The 17,976-nt window shown below is 40.4% G+C and overlaps 1 protein-coding gene across 1 annotated transcript in view; it reads right to left on the reverse strand.

The window, feature by feature from the left end:
* Positions 1–17,976, reverse strand: part of niban2a (niban apoptosis regulator 2a) — a 59,219-nt gene that overhangs the window by 20,521 nt on the left and 20,722 nt on the right. The gene's annotated exons all lie outside the window — the stretch shown is intronic.

Below are 17,976 nucleotides of genomic sequence, written 5' to 3' on the forward strand. Positions count from 1 at the left end.
CTCAAATGAGTTTCAATGCACACTTGTGCACAACAATTATTTCAGTTGTTATTTTTCCCCTCACGAAAAGATTTTTCAAATAAGTTGTACAAGTTATAGGTCAAATTAATGGTGGAAAAAGTGTTGCAATTCTTCATCTTAGTCTCATTATTTGTATACCACAAACAGCTGGCATTTGAACTGGGGTGTGCAGACCTTTTATATCCACAGTACATGGTGTGAGACAAGGTGTGAGACATCTTTATGTAATAGATGTACAGAGGATATAAATTGCATTCAGCATCTGGCCATTTATAGAATAAGAAGTTTCCATAAGTGATGACAAAGAGGAATCTTTGTGACTTGAGAACAAATCTAGCAGCTGGTACTGGAGTGTCACACAACTAAATGTCTGTCATACTCCTCAAAAGAGGAAGATTTTTTTGGTGGACAGAATTCACATGGTTACTGACACACCCAACTGAGAGGAACATAGGAGCTGTGCTAAAACAGCAAGGTCTTTGTGTTTTTAGGAAGTTATTGTCATGTGGTTATTATGTTGATGTGATGAGATTGAACTGACTGCAGTGGGGGGAAAAAAAGAGCCTTTTTCAAGATCACAGTATACAGGAAATTGATGAACGCCATACAGCCATTATAGATTCTGATAATAACTTCGTAATTATTAGTTCACCCTCATAAGAAATTATTCTCTTAAAATAACATTCGTTACATTTGGTTAAGACAAAAAAAACAAAGTGTATGCTTCAGCCCACTCTGAAATTGTTACTAGTGCTAATAAATCAAGCTATTTTGCCGGGACTAAACATACTGTGCTTTACTGTTGCAACTTTAATACTGTATTTACATTTCATAGTGTAAGAACATATATATTTAGAAATGTAGGATATACAAATTAGATACCAAATTGTGGCATTTGTTCAAATTGCCCCAATGGGTCTAGTTCCTTTGTCATTTAAAACTTCACTTCAAACTAAGAACGGGGGAATGTTGTGATTCCAGATCCGTGAGTCAGAGGCGGCTGACAAATTCAGGAAGTGAGTAAGGAATTGTTGGGAGGAGGGGGCAGGGTGAGGCCGACAGGAAGCTGCCCCTCCCCGATAACTTTGCAGTGATGGGTGAAAGGGGCCAGTGGAAGATGTTCTTGGGGAAAGATTACATGTAAATGCTACGTTTAGAAGAATAAAACAAACTGACATGTCGGCAGGTTTACACTCTTCCATACCAGGGAAATCTTTGATGTCAGTGTTGTTTTCCTCTGTCCATTATTGTACTGAAGTGACTTCCCAATTTAAATTGCTTTTCAAAGATGCATGAGCATGGGTATTATGTCCCACTACCCGTTTGTGACCAAAAAGGTCCACCCCAACAAGACACACACTAAGTGCACTTTGAAACATGCTTTACCCTACTTGACATGCTGAACCTGGGTGAAAAAGTCAATGTGTGAAGCTGAAGTAGGAAGGGAAAGCAGCAACTTTGAAAGTTTTATTTTTAACTTAAGGAAATATGGACCTCAAATGACCTGTGAAAGTCTAAATAATTGCTTTGTGACAAAGTGAGGGCGGCAATATCAAAGCCGATGATAAATGTATTTGTTGCTCATACCTTGCGAGTTATATAAAAATGACACACAGTGCAGGTCAGACCTGTTTCAGCTCAAAGGCTCTATCAAGTTTTATTGAATGTTGGATTGTTTTAACAGGCTGCAATGGAAAAATGCAAATGTTAATAATAATTGTGTTTGCTAATGTAGTATTGAGGTTGGAAAGCACCTTTTCTTAATCCTGCATTTTCCTGTTACTGACAGGAGACATCTTTTTACATCTAACATTATTTTTTGGTCCCTCTCCCAAGCAGTTTGAATCACTAGAATACACTGTTCCTCTGCAGTGTCTGAGTGCACTGTGTATGAATAGAACATATGGTAGCACTTACCACGGCATATATTTTGAGGTATTTCCCAACTTGCCGGGCTTACTGCACTCTATTTGGTGGGATGTTCAGCAAAATTTTCCCAGCTCTTCAAAGCCATCATTCTGCAATGGCCTTATCAAAATGTATCTAGTTGACAATCAATTCAAGCCTGTTTCATTAGTTTGTTTCTTAAAATTATTTTGTTGAAACAATTTAAAAGCAATGTCTGATTTTCATTAAGTTTCAGTATGTTTTTATTTATTTTGTCAGTTTTTTCATTGACTATTGTTGGTACCCCTCAGTTAATGAAAGAAAAAGCCACAAGTTTGTTCATGTCTAGTTGAGAAGCAGCATTCTTTATCCATATACTGTACATGATTGTTTTCTTAGCCTCTAGTCATGCTATCCACACTCATATTCTGAAATCTGTGTATAAGGGCACAAGGAAAGCGACTAGGTTCAAGTAGCAGCAGGGGGAGGAGACTTCGCTGTGATTGATGATGTTCTGGAGGCCCGTGGGAGCTCATAGCAGCCTCCAACTACAAATATGAGACCATGGTGCATCAGAGTGTAGACCAAACTATTCTATGTTGGCCTCAGAGAGGTCAACGTTAAAGGTTAAAAAGGCAATGCAACATAACAACAAATGACGTCTTCATAGCACACATTTAATACACTGTACTCGTCACATAAGTGCGGATTTTAAATGAGATAACTTTTTTTCTAGTTATCAACAAACTCAGCTTATGCATTTTACAGTCTGCTCTTTCTTCCAAGGACAAGTCACACAGCCAAATACTTCAATGTTATGTATCGCAGGATAACGAGTTCAGTCTAATTGTTGTGCTAGTTGAATGTGCTCCCTGCTATCCCTGGCATACCAGAAAGGCACACATTTAGGTCAGCTCGTGAAGTTCCTTTTCAGCAGGATACTGGCTGCAGTTGTTTAATTCTGTGGTGTACATTCATAGTGACAGGTTGACCAATCAAACTCCAGCTTTCTGGACGATGAGGTCATTGTTTAACAGAAATGATTACCAGGGCATGTTGCAAGTCATCCTAGTTTTGGGAACGCTATTAAGCGCTCTGGTGTATAAGTTATTTTTAACTCATTAACAGGCCAACTGGTTTTTGTATTAAGCTTAAAATTGCCCTGCATGAACTGTTTTTTTTACTTGACCATGTAGTCTGCTGCTATCAGTTGATTCCCGTTGAAGGATGTACTACCATATATCATGTATGATCACCGCTACCTTTGGGAAAGCTGCTCGGGTCCAGAATGTATTGCAACAAAATTCCTGCTAGCATTGCATGTGACAACTGAGATGACAACGGCCTGTGAATTACCATAAAACTGCATGCAACGTCCATCTATATATAGACCCTTTTGCCACATATGGTTTACAAGAGATACATTTTACTATAGCTCATGGGCAAGGATTAGACTGGGAAAACCTGATTGCCTGTGAAGAACATATAGGCTTACATACACTGAGCAAATTAAACAATTTACTTTTTAAATGGGTCAGATTTCAAGTTGCATGATTTGTCATGCATTGTACTGAGGAAAAAGAAGTGAAACTTAGCTTGGAATGGTTGTATGATGATGGTATGATTGGCTTTTGTTACAGATAATGTTTCAGACAACTAAGACAGCGTGAGGACGATATTTTGCAAATTTTGAGCATGTTCCCTTTGTGCAGAGTAAATAAACCTTTTTTACAAATCATGTCCTGGGGGTGTTTTTTCTTTTTATATACAACCCCAATTCCAATGAAGTTGGGATTTTGTGTTAAACATACATAAAAACAGAATACAATGATTTGCAAATCATGTTCAACCTATATATAATTGAATACACTACAAAGACAAGATTTAATGTTCAAACTGATAAACTTGATTGTTTTTAGCAAATAATCATTAACTTAGAATTTTATGGCTGCAATACATTCCAAAAAAGATGGGACAGGGTCATGTTTACCACTGTGTTACATCATCTTTTCTTTTAACAACATTCAATACACGTTTGGGAACTGAGGACACTAATTGTTGAAGCTAGTAGGTGGAATTCTTTCCCATTCATGCTTGATGTATAGCTTCAGCTGTTCAACAGTCTGGGGTCTCCATTGTCGTATTTTACGCTTCATAATGCGACACACATTTTCAATGGGAGACAGGTCTGGACTGCAGGCAGGCCAGTCTAGTACCTGCACTCTTTTACTACGAAGCCACGCTGTTGTAACACGTGGAGAATGTGGTTTGACATTGTCTTGCTGAAATAAGCAGGGGTGTCCATGAAAAAGACGTTGCTTGGATGGCAGCATATGTTTCTCCAAAACCTGTATGTACCTTTCAGCATTAATGGTGCCTTCACAGATGTGTAAGTTACCCATGCCATTGGCACTAACACAGCCCCATACCATCACAGATCCTGGCTTTTGAACTTTGCATCCATACCATGGTTATTTTCCTCTTTGGCCCAGAGGCCACGACGTCCACAATTTCCAAAAACAATTTGAAATGTGGACTCGTCGGACCACAGAACATTTTTCCACTTTGCATCAGTCCATCTTAGATGAGCTTGGGCCCAGAGAAGGAAAATTGTCCTTAAACTGTTCGACTATTTTCTCACGCACTTGTTCACAAAGAGGTGAACCTCGCCCCATATTTGCTTGCTTGTACCCAATCATGGCACCCACCTGTTCCCAATTACCCTGTTCACCTGTGGGATGTTCCAAACAGGTGTTTGATCAGCATTCCTCAACTTTCTCAGTCTTTTTTGCCACCTGTCCCAGCTTTTATGGAACGTGTTGCAGCCATAAAATTCTAAGTTGAAATGACTTTGTAGTGTATTCAATTAAATATAGGTTGAACATGATTTGCAAATCATTGTATTCTGTTTTATTTATGTTTAACACAGCGTCCCAACTTCATTGGAATTGGGGTTGTATTTGCTTGTGTGTCTTTTCCTTGTTGAGTTTTCTGTCTGAGAGTTGGCAATGATTTGGATGCCATCCGTGGAACGTCACCGGCTGGAACATACTGTACAATCTCTGGAGGTCAAGTCGTGGCTCCATACAGTGTGCGCTTCAAAGCTTTGACTTCCCATCAGACACACTCGTGCAGTGTGAATTGATAGTGTGACAAAATATCAGCAAGACTGGACAAAACATTAACTATACAGCAACATCAATGGTGGACATTTTGTGTTCTTTCTTCCTGGCATGTGTCTCTTTATTACATTGTCACATTTTGCAATTTTAACATTTCTGTTGGCAAAGTAAGTGAACTGTGGACTAATTCATGGATTGCAATGTTTCTACCTGAACTCTTTAGGTACTGTGCAACTGTAGCTGATGTCCCAGTAGAAGGGTTTAAAAAACATTTAAATGTACTGTATACGACCTTTTACTTCAATGCAAACTCCCTGTCAAGATTGAATCATTAAGGAGCGTGAGTGTACTGTATGTTAACATGTTCAACATTCTGACAAGGTGAATATTCTTTTAGTCCTTCCTATAATAAAAAAAGGTTGATTCCAGCATACCTAGCCAGTTTTTAAATGGTAACGTGACTGTGCATATTGTCGTATAAGTGTATACATGCCAGTGTTTTTAGTATATTCAATGAACTTCACATAGGGCAGAGGTCCTGACCGCAAATCCGTTTTATGAAACACAGGAAAACTCTTTGCCTGTTCTTGGTTTCCTCAAAATGCCAACATGACAGAGGTGAGACTGGGCGTGTTAACACAGGCCAATGGCATGAATGTCATCAAGTCACACTGATGCAATTAACCTCTGCATGCCATGGCCATAGTAAAACACCAAAACAGCCTCCGTTCCTTATGACATGTTCTTGAAGCTCAGCCTCGCTGATGGAATGTACAACAGGGACTAGCTGAACATGCCCAAACAAGTCGTGTTGAGAAGTAAAAGGCTGAATAAGACTGGATACAGGCAAGGGCTGGTTTTGTTTTATGACCAAAATGTATCCACTACTTGTTCTTCTAAATTTTTTACACCCTGGCTCTGATTTGGAAATAGCAATGCATCTATATGGCATAAGGAAAATTCCATAGGACCGTTTGGGATGCTTTCAGACAAACACTAATTACCGTATACATGTATTTAAACTGAAAATTATTCCTACCCCAGCCAAATTGTGCTAATTCTGCTAGGTTGAAATGCCTTACAGTTTAATTTGAATCCCATTATAAATAAAATATATGCTTTCTTTGAATGCTATACATCTTACAAATTCTGCCAGGGTACCGTATTTTCACGACCATAGGGCGCACCGTATTAAAAGGCGTAGTCTCAATTACGGGGTCTATTTCTGTATTTAACGCATACACAAGGCACACCGTATTATTAGGTGGAGGCATGGTAAAACATACGCTAAATTTTTAATTTTTTTTTGTCAATGTCTTTATGTCTCCAAAGTGTTCTGTAAATTGACTGTCTATTGTACTAGAGCGGCTCCAACTACCGGAGACAAATTCCTTGTGTGTTTTGGACATACTTGGCAAATAAAGATGATTCTGATTCTGAAATATACGGTAGCATGCATGCACGCTAAAACAATGTTTTTAAAAAGGCAGCGGTTCGTCAAGTCTCCCGGAATGATGGCAAGCCCCGAGTTATTGCAATCAGTCGAATGGTGACTGTAAAGACGCTTCTCCCGGCTGTTCTTTTCTCATTAATCCATTGCTCAAGTTGGTCTTCCAACTCGGGCCACCACGCCTTGTTTCCGAGTTTTCTTTTTCCGCGGAAACACAGCTTCGTCTTCTTGACTTGGCGAAGCTCGTTTTCCTGCTTCCTCCACTTACGAACCATGCATTCCTTGATCTTGAATTCTCTCTCGGCTGCTCGATTCCTATGTTCCTCTGCGTAACTGATCGCTTGCAGTTCAAACTGTGCTTCGTAAGCGTGTCTCTTCGTAGGTGACATTTTCGGGGGTCCTTAGCCAAACCAATGTTGTTTTGCACAATGCACGCGGAAAATCGTGTTACGTCGCCAGCGTAGGAACGGAACTTGTTCGTAAATCGAGGACTTCCTGTATTCTAGTAATTCCAAACCAAGATGACAAAAGATAAAGAATATAAACCTTAGTTCATTATGCCACCTCTCTTTTACCCTAAACTACACTGTAGCCTAGACAACTCTTCAGCAGCAATTATTTTTGTAAAAATTAAGATAATTTACTTTAGTCCTGATTTTAAAGTGCACCTGGCTATTTGTGTATTTGTGTAATCTGGTAGAATGCCTAGATAATTGTTTATCAATGAATGCCAGTTATGCCCCATTTTTGACACAAAGCTGTGAGTTTGCTTCACAGGAAAATGTGAACTATAAATGTGAAAACACCTTAGATGAACAAGGTGGTTGCTGTCCATACAAACCAAACATAACTATTGTTAACTCTTTGCAAAAGCTATTTCCTTGTTAGCATTTAAGCTAACAAATATTGGCATTAAAGTTTGTCTCACTATAAATATGTCCATGTGTGGGTTGTGTTTTCAAAAATGCTCTTCTTATAATCAAATATTCAATTGACAGCTAAAATAATGTAGTCCATACAGTTCAACAATAAATTCGTTCAACGATGGCAGCATGGTGAATGGTTGTGTTGTATCACAAAACTTCAGTCAGTCTAACTGTGTAATGTGCTGTCTACAACTCGTGCAGGAAAACAAGTTTCCGAAGTTTCCTCAACAAACAGCTTAAGGTTGTTTTGCTAAGAAGAGCACAAGTATGACAGCATGACAAAAGTGTATTACATGTTTGTGCATCATTGGGCATGTCTCTATTTTCAACACACTGATTTTAGACGAAGCCCAGTCGTCAAAAAAGAAAACATGGGGGGTTGTAATGTGCAACTAAATGCTTGCTAAAAACTAAACAAGCTGCTCTAAAACTGCATCAAAGCACAAATACAATGATATAGATATGTATGGACTCAGAATGTGAGTAACTCTAAATGAGAATGGGAGCCCCCTAAACCTAATAACTGGTTGGGCTTCCCTCAGCAGCAACAACTGAAATCAAGCGTTTTCTATAACTGGCAAAGAGTCTTTTATATCTCTGTGAAGATATTTTGGCCCACTGTTGCTTGCAAAATTATTTTAGTTTAGCAACAATGGAGGGTTTTCGAGCATGAATGGCCTTTTTAGGGTCATATAACAGAATTTCAATCGGGTTCAAGTCTGGACTTTGACTAGGCCACTCCAAAACTCCATTCACAAGTTGACTTGCTGATAGGGATGTCCCAATCCACCTTTTGCACTTCTGATGCGATACCAATATTGCAGCCTTGAGCTTTGGCTGATATCAGTCTGATCCACTATCAGCAATAATCACACATACCTTACTTATTTTGTAGTATGGAATGCTAGAATTGGCTGGATCAAGTGATATGACTCAAACAGAGAACAATATCAATCAGCAGGTATGAGAAAAACTGACCTATTTTTTTTAAATTAAAAAATGGGTTACATAAAGTAACTTTAAACAAAGGAATGTAATAGATTTGAATAAAAATAACTATATTAGAAAATCAGGCAGCACGGTGGACGACTGGATAAGACATTTGCCTTACAGTTCTGAGGACCCGGGTTCAAATCGGGCCGCTCATGTTCTCCCCGTGCCTACGTGGGTTTTCTCTGGGTACTCCGGTTTCCTCCCACATTCCAAAAACATGCATGCTAGGTTAATTGAAGACTCTAAATTGCGTGCAGGTGTGAATATGAGTGCGAATGGTTTATATGTGCCATGCTATTGGCTGGCGACCAGTTCAGGGTGTACCCCACCTCTTTCCCAGTCAGCTGGGATAGGCGCCAACACACCCGCTACCCTAGTGGAGATAAGCGGTATGGAAAATGGATGGATATTAGCAAATCCTGAAAAATATCTTCAGTAAAAGTAATAACAAAAATTAATTAAATTGCAACATAAGCACTGCTCAATTTAAACGTAAGTATATTCTACATTTGAATAGATTAAACAAATAAATTAGAAAACCAATAAGAAATAATAAATTAAAATTATACTTTTAACGGGGAAAATAATTCAAAATAAATTCAGTTATTCTTTTATTGTCAGTATTTGGTTTCTACACATATGCGGCAATGCATCTGGGGTATAGTTTTATTGGCTGTTCCTGCTGTCCACGTCTTGACCTCTGAGGGGCAATGTGGTGCATCCAATGATACATGCAGTAACAAAGAAAGTAGAAGTCACGATCGAATATTGGTAATATAACTAGTTTTTCACAGATTTTGAATATATGCCAGAGTATTGTTATATTGCCTTTCTGTATGTGTTTATACAGCATTTATTTACCAATATTCATTATTTTGAGAGATATAAGTGTCGTGAGGTTGATGCTCATTTTTGTGAGCTCGTTAATGGTGTTTTTCATTCATTGTGTGTTAGCTTTGAGCTAGCAATTTTTGGGAACAGAAACGAAGGACACAAAGTCTGTGATGTATTTGAACATTCAATAGGTGTAATTGTTTTGTTATGTGTGTTTAGTTTTACAGTGAACTTGAAATGGAGTGTCAATAAACGACTTTAAGCAAACAACATTCACTCTGACTCCTTGCTAATATGTTAGCACCTTAGCAACCTGTTGTTGTGATAACCTGGGATCTGCATGCCGTCCCTGCGCTGCTGGATATAAGTACTGCAGCGGAGCATTGAATGGACTGCTTGTATAAGAGTGGTAAAATCAGACATTTTAGGTCCAGCCGATCCGACAAATTTTTTTGCTGACATCGGACCGATATCCAATCTCAAAGATCGGATCGGGACAAGCCTACTTGCTGGTGTGTTTTGGATCTTTGTCCTGCTGCAGAACCCAAGAGCACTTTAGTCTGAAGTCACGAATTGATGGCTGAATAGTCTCCTTCAGGATGTCTGGTAAAGAGCAGAATTCAATGTTCTATGAATTGTAAAAGCTTTTCCTCTTCATTACATCATTGTGGAGAAGCATCTTAATTCAAATAGTTGGTTTTTCTGCGGCGGCACGGTGGCCGACTGGTTAGAGCGTCAGCCTTACAGTTCTGAGGACCCGGGTTCAATCCCTGGCCCCGACTGTGTGGAGTTTGCATGTTCTCCCCGTGCCTGGGTGGGTTTTCTCCGGGCACTCAGTTTTCCTCCCACATCCCAAAAACATGCATTAATTGGAGACTCTAAATTGCCCGTAGGCATGACTGTGAGTGCGAATGGTCGTCTGTTTGTATGTGCCCTGCGATTGGCTGGCAACCATTTCAGGGTGTACCCCGCCTCCTGGCCGATGACAGCTGCGATAGGCTCCAGAACGCCCGTGACCCTAGTGAGGATAAGCGGCTCAGAAAATGGATGGATGGATGGATGTTTTTTCTGCCATGCTGTTATGTTCACCTATGTTATCCTGTGTGCTGTACTCCTTTTCAAAGTCCCTCCGTCCATCAGTTTTCTGAGCCTCTTCTCCTCACTAGGTTCGCGGGCGTGCTGGAGCCTATCCCAGCTGTCATCGGGCAGGAGGCGGGGTACACCCTGAACTGGTTGCCAGCCAATCGCAGACCACATACATACAAACAACCAGTCGCACTCACAGTCACGCCTACGGGCAATTTAGAGTCACCCATTAATGTATGTTTTTGGGATGTGGGAGGAAACCGGAGTGCCCGGAGAAAACCCACGCAGAACATGCAAACTCCACACAGGCGGGGCGGGGGATTGAACCCAGGTCCACAGAACTGTGAGGCTGACGCTCTAACCAGTCGTCCACCGTGTCGCCTCCTTTTCAAAGCATCTAATGAAAATATTTACAGTATGTCCATTATCTAAGACTTAAAATTCTCTCTGACCCTCAGCATCCCGGTCACCAGCTCCTTCCCTCAGGTAGGCGCTACCGATCAATGCAAACTAGAACTAGCAGACATTCCAACAGCTTCTTCCCTCTTGCGATCAACTTCTTAAACACCTAACCTACATTTCCATTACAACATGCTGGCAATTTTTTGACTTGAGTTCGTTGTCACATTTCTGTGGGGCCAATTATACATTACTCGTGCACTCACTGTACTTGTCTCGCCACGCTGAACTATTTGTATATCTGTTGTTGACCAATACTGGCCACTCATGTGCCAGAGTAGCATCTGCAACATTTGCACACTTATTGAGGAGTATCTGCAACATTTGCACAACCAACATTGTCCCAGATTATCGCACTACTCGTCACTTTAAACTGCATATACTCCTCAAAGTCTCGGCGCCCTTTGCACAATGGTCATTGCACCATTAGTCATTCGAACTGCTCTAAGTGCTAGAGGACTCTGCATCTTTTTGCACAACTGTCAAAAAAAAAAAAAAGTATGTAAAAAATGACATACTTGGAATATAAAGATGATTCTGATTCTGATGGAAGAACACAGGACTGATTCGATGACCGCTGTGTAGAACTGCCTCAGCAGCTGCTGTGGCAGGTCGTGCTTGTTTAGAAGCTGCAGGAAATACATCCTCTGCTGGGTCTTTTTGAGGACGGAGTTGATGTTGATCGCCCACTTCAGGTCCTGAGAGACTGTAATTCCCAGGAACTTGTAGGTCTCGACGGTTGACACAAGGCAGCTGGACAGCGTGAGGGGCAGCTGTGGTGAAGGATGCCTCCTGAAGTCTACCATCATCTCTACAGTCTTGAGCGTGTTCAGCTCCAGGTTGTATCGGCCGCACCACAGCTCCAGCCGCTCCACTTCCTGTCGCTATGCAGACTCGTCACCGTCCTTGATGAGGCCGATGACAGTGGTGTCATCTGCAAACTTCAGTAGTTTGACAGTCGGGTGCGTTGAGGTGCAGTCGTTCGTGTAAAGCAGCGGAGAGAGGACACAACTTTGGGGCGCCCCGTGCTGATACTGCGTGTGGATGAGGTGGTCTCCCCCAGCCTCACCTGCCCGTCAGGAAGCTGTAAATCCACTGGCAGATGGTGTTGAACGCTGAGCTGAAGTCCACGAACAGGATCCTCGCGTAGGTCCCTGCACTGTCAAGGTGTTCTAGGATGAAGTGCAGTCTCATGTTGACTGCATCATCCGCAGACCTGTTTGCTCGGTAGGCAGGGGGTGCAGCAGGGGACCTGTGACGCTCTTGAGGTGGTCCAGCACGAGACGTTCAAAGGATTTCATGACCACAGATGTCAAGGCGACAGGCCTGTAGTCATTTAGACCCGAGATTGTAGTTTTCTTGGGGACTGGAATGATGGTGGAGCGTTTGAAAGATGATGGTACTTCGCACAGTTCCAGAGATCTATTGAAGATCTGTGTGAAGATTGAAGTGAGCTGGTCCACGCAGACTTTGAGGCAGGATGGGGATACATGGTCTGGGCCTGCCACTTTGTTAATCTTTAGTTGTTTGAAGATGCGTCTCACATCCTGTTCATGGATGGTTAACGCAGCAGTCAGAGGTGTGATTGTGGTCGGTGGTGCGGCTGGGTGGGTGTGGCATCTGAAAGTGTCCTTTTCAAATCTGCAGTAGAAGGTATTCAAGTCATTGGCTTGTGTGCAATTGTTCTCAGCTTGGGGGGATAGTCACTTGTAATTGCTCAAACGATTGGAATGCATGCCAGACTGATTTAGAGTTGTTAGCGCTAAACTGTTTTTCCAACTTTGCTGCATAGTTCCTCTTTGCAATGTTAATTTCTTTAGTCAGCTGGTTTCTAGCTCGATTATACAGGGCCCTGTCCCCGCTACAATATGAGTCCACCTCAGCTTGGCGAAGTTGCTTAAGTTTGGCAGTGAACCACGCCTTGTTGTAATTGAATGTGCGAAATGCCTTTGTTGGTACACACAGCTCGTCACAGAAACTGGTATGGGATGTGATGGAAAACAACATTTTATTCATCCAGGCTCCCAGATGAATTTTCAAAGACACTCCAGTCTGTGCAGTCTAAACAGCTTTGAAGTTCTCTTTGTTTCATTGGTCCACTTTTTCACTGTTTTGACTGTAGGCTTCGCGCATTCAAATTCTTGCCTGTATGTCGGTATTAAGTGAATTAAGCAGTGATCAGACGAGCCCAGTGCTACACGAGGTTTGGCACGATATGTGTTATTTAGTGTAGTATAGCAGTGGTCTAAAATTTCATTTTCCCTGGTAGGACAGTCGATGTGCTGCTTGTATTTAGGAGTTCGTGGTTGAGTTTAGCTTTGTTAAAGTCCCCGAGAATAATGAGGGGTGGGTCCGGGTGTTTTTTTTCAATTTCGTTGACTTGTTCGGCGAATTAGCAGTGTGGCGTTCATGTTAGCTTGAGGCGGAATGTAGACACTGGCGAGAATGAATGATGCGAACTCACGAGGAGAGTAGAATGGCTTACAGTTAAAAAAACAGCGACTCTAAATGCGGGCTGCAGTGTGTGCTGAGCTCCGTGACGTCCGTGCACCATTTTTCGTTGATATAGAAGCATATCCCGCCGCCTTTTGTTTTCCCCGATGATTCCATGTCGCGGTCTGCCCGGTGAAGATGGAAGCTGGGAACCATGACAGCGCCATTGGGTACAGCCTCACAAAGCCAAGTCTCCGTAAAGCACATGGCGGCGGAACGTCCGAAGTCTTTACCGGTCTTTATCAGAAGATGAAGCTCATCCATTTTGTTGGGTAGGGAGCGTAGATTTGCGAGGTGGATCGACTGAAACGCCAATCTGTATACTCTCTTGCGGATTTCACCTGGATGCCGGCTTGCTTCCCTATGCGGCGCCGCCTCAGCCTCCATGCGCCAAAGACTGCATCGCTGCTCCCGTGAGTAACTCGGGGGGGAAAAAAATGGTGTGGCCTCCACTTTCATGACACGGGGTACATAGGACTGCATATATGTACAGTTGTGCCTATAGGTTTACATACCCTGGCAGAATTTGTAAAATATATATATATATATATATATATATATATATATATATATATATATATATATATATATATATAGTTGTTTTTTTAATATGACTGAACAAAAACCATCATTCATTTCTTCATGGTTATGTTTTCTTTAAATGATAATGCTTTTCTGAAATGTTTGACCGTTTAATTTGAATCCCATTAAAATAAAATGTGTTTCGCCTGGTCCTTCATGTTTTCTTTCAAGAATTGTACCTACCTTACAAATTCTGCCTGGGTAATTAAAAATATGAGCACATCTGTGTGTTTTCTAATTTATGAAATAAAAGTAGGGCTGTGAATTTCAAAATAAAATAAAAATTTTAAAAAAGTATTGTGTTCAAATAAAGTGCTTAATTCAGGGTAGAAGCAAAATCATGCATTGTAAAAATCCATTGTACATAGGTAGAAGGGTTTTCCTGAATTTTGAGGCCAACTTTGGGGGTGCGTATTATACATGGGGGCGCATTATACACAAGAAATTGTGGTACCTGTTCAACGTCTGTTACGAGTGGTTTCTTTCTTCAGGACACAACATGGTTGAACTTGCTATGACTGATGTTTGTGTAATTGCTTGTTTTCCCCCCATCGTGAAAAATCTCCGTTTACCATATTTTCGCGACCATAAGGGGCACCGTATTAAAAGGCGCAGTCTCAGTTACGGGGTCTATTTCTGTATTTAACACATACATAAGGCGCACCGTATTATTGGGCGCAGGCATGGTAAAACATACGCTAGCTTAAAACATACGCTAGCGTGCATGCACAGATTTTGGAACTCATCCATTTCGGAGAAAATTTAAGACTTAAATGCGCCTTATGGTCGTGAAAATACGGTATGTTGGTTGCAACTGTTAACTTAGTCTGCACAAGTAAAACTCAAATCTGAAAAGGGGTTTAAATATTCATGATGTGTTGTTTTACTCATCACTGTCATAGGACATACCTGGATAACAAAACACAGTCAGTCTCATGTACCAATACATTTGCTCACATAAAAAAATGGGTGTGTTGGAACAAAAGGTGCTTTCTTCTAAACTGTGTATCAGATGCAGATGTAAATACCTGGAAATAAAAGCTTAAATGTTGATCTCTTCGCTCATATTAATATTTTTATGTCATACCAGGATTGTTAAAATACTTTCGGAGGAGAACGTATGTAGTTTATGTGATTTAACATATCCAGTTCTACCTTCATGTGACATGTTTTAAACATTACCAAACCTAACTGCAAATTTGTGGACTGGATTACGCAAACACTACTACAGATTCCCATGACATTTTGAGGAGGGGTGAAGAATCAGATAAGGAAGAAACTATTGCAGTATCGTACTAGTACCAATCCAGGAGTTTGACTGTTAGCACTGGAGTGGAACAGCAGGCATCCCTCCAAAGTTATAGACTTTAAACTACTATGTTGTATTGGAACTAATGAAACTCTCTGTATATTACATGGCATGAAGTATTTTTAACTTAAATTGACCCAAATCTCATCACTGCCGATGTCAAGCTGCTAATTCATGACATTTTGTTATTTAAAAAAAAAAAAAAAAAAAAAAACTCAGTACCCCATTGTACTCTCTTGTCACTTCTTTTTTCCCACCACGAGACATTTCTACAGAAGTTATGGCTCTGAGTCTAGACCCCTCCATTGACCTTTCCTTTACGACAACAGTGCGACAGCCAGCTTGAGATTCTTTTTAGCCAAGTGCCACTAACTGATTGTAAACCACTTTATTCAATCCAAACAGAACAGCACAAAGGCCGCTTCTAACATGGTTAAGCTGAGATGTCACCTAACTTTGTTTTCCAATTTTGTTAGAGGACAAAGTGGGAGCAACATCAGCCTCTTTCTTAACTTTGTGACCAACACACAACACAGAAATATTGTGAACATTGGCCAGTTTCAGATCCTTAGACTGCTTGTGCGATCTATTTGTTTTTGTTTTGTCAGCAAGGCTTCTTCATTGGGTCCTGTTTCACCAATCGTGTGATGTGTTTCTCCAGTTCACCAATAAATGGCATGAGCAACTCACATGGCCGCACAAACTGTTCACGGACCTGCCAAAGTGACACATATTGAAAAACTAAATGGAGGTATCACCGAAAACAACAGCTTTATCATGCATTGTTGTTTGTGGCTGCCCAAACATGGACAATTCTGCCCACTTCTAACTTGAGAAAACGCCTTACAGTAAGTTGCAGTAAATAATGTTTCTGTAAGGCCCTATTTGCATGTAGTGTTGGTTTTTTGACCCTTGGAATGGTGGCAGGTGTGTGTGGACTCCCATCTAACATGAGTTGGAATGTGATTAGTTACTTTTGAACACAGCCACATGCCAGGAATAAGAGCACTCTTGTGCAACCATCTTATTTTAGATGATAGAAGAGATTACAAAGAAAATTCAATTGAGTTGTACAGTTTTTAGGTCACATTAAATGGTGGAAAAGGTTTTAAAATGATTTATCTTGGTCTAATTTTATTTTATTTTTTACATCCTGACATGTAATCAGGGGATGTGTTGACTATTCTATTGCCCTGTAGGTTTGTTCCACGGAGCCTTTTAGTTAGTTAAACAAAATATGGAAACAAAATAGTACAAGACGATTTCTTGGAGCTGAATTTGCTGTAAGTTGTTATTTCATAAAGATTTTACTTATCTTTTGTTGTTTAATAAAGATTTGTCTTATGCTTTTGATGAAGTGACATTGCTCAGCAATATCTGAATTTGCACATTCATATTTTATTTAGTTATTTTTATTTTATTTGCTGTTCATGCTCTGATTAAATAAATAATTCAGAAGTTACCAGTTAAACCAGTTCTTTTTTTTCCACTGAGTATTTTCTTACTCAAGTAATTTTTGGGAGGACTGCTTTTCACTTGTATTTGAGTCATATTATTCTAAAGCAACAGTATGTTTACATTTTTGTCTACCCCTGCTCAAATCTCTCATGATTCACATAAAGTGTGACAGCATTTGTTCACACAACCATGACTCGAGCGCATGATGATGGCGGCAGACCAAAGACATTCTTTCTACTGTGCCCCTCACCTCAGTTGTGCATGAGTGCATAGTATTCAGCTGTCAAATATCTAGATAGCACAGCCTTCACAATCATTTTTTGGGGAGTTTGAATGAGTTTAAGTTCTTCACGTTGTAAGTTGTGCACAGTTTCCATAGTGACCCGACGCAGAACTCCATGAGCTTGTAGCCAATGATGTTGCACAGGTGATTTGTACACAATGATCATGTTGACAATCCCCTAGGGCAACAAGAAAACTTCCTAATTTGCTTGTCTGGAGCCCCCAAGGGGGAGACAGTAAAACATGTTAAGAAGACAATTTCTCCTGCTGTCACTAACACAAACAAATGACGGAAAAACAGCTTTGACAATTAACAGAAAGATTCCCCTTAATTATTGATGAGATCATGTCAATCACTCAACCCCACAAAATGCACAATGTCATACTGTATATATAAGGAATGTTTAACGCATATCATCATTCAAGGAAAGAAAGCCCGAGGGCTTGGAGATAAATTCCATCTTCAAGGTTGTGTTGTCATTATGTTATTAGCACGAGCTGCACCCATGCAAGCATGTTCATATTGCTCACACCTATGCCTCACACAGATCAAATCCACTGTCCACAAATAACTGGAAAGGCGCTTAAATGCCTCATTATACTTGTATAGAAGTGCTTCTTCGCTAGTCATCTGAGATCCTAGTTGATTATTTTCTGAGAATGAGGAGACAAGGTAATATGACAATTTTGGCCAGGAATGTTAATTAATCTAACAGTTACTTCTAAAACCAGTATATTTTCTCATTAATTTGAAAACATTATCACATTAGGCATATATTTTATATTTAACTGTTGTGGTTTCATCCAAATAATTGCTTGGGAGATCTGAAAGTGGGACTACTCTAAAGAACTATTAATATCTCTATGTTACCCATACTAAGTTATTCACTTCATGTTCATGAATGAGCAACATAGTGTGAGAAAACAATAAAAATATGCCACGATTCAGGCAATTCTCACAGCCTTCGCACCAGTGAACTTGTCCTCATTTGTGCAGCATTTTATATATAAAATTCACTTCCAGCACTTGCAGTTAAAATTGATATTTGACTTCTCTAGCTGCTAATGACAGTG

The sequence above is a fragment of the Phycodurus eques genome, chromosome 15 (assembly GCF_024500275.1).
Source record: "Phycodurus eques isolate BA_2022a chromosome 15, UOR_Pequ_1.1, whole genome shotgun sequence".
NCBI lineage: Eukaryota > Metazoa > Chordata > Actinopteri > Syngnathiformes > Syngnathidae > Phycodurus > Phycodurus eques.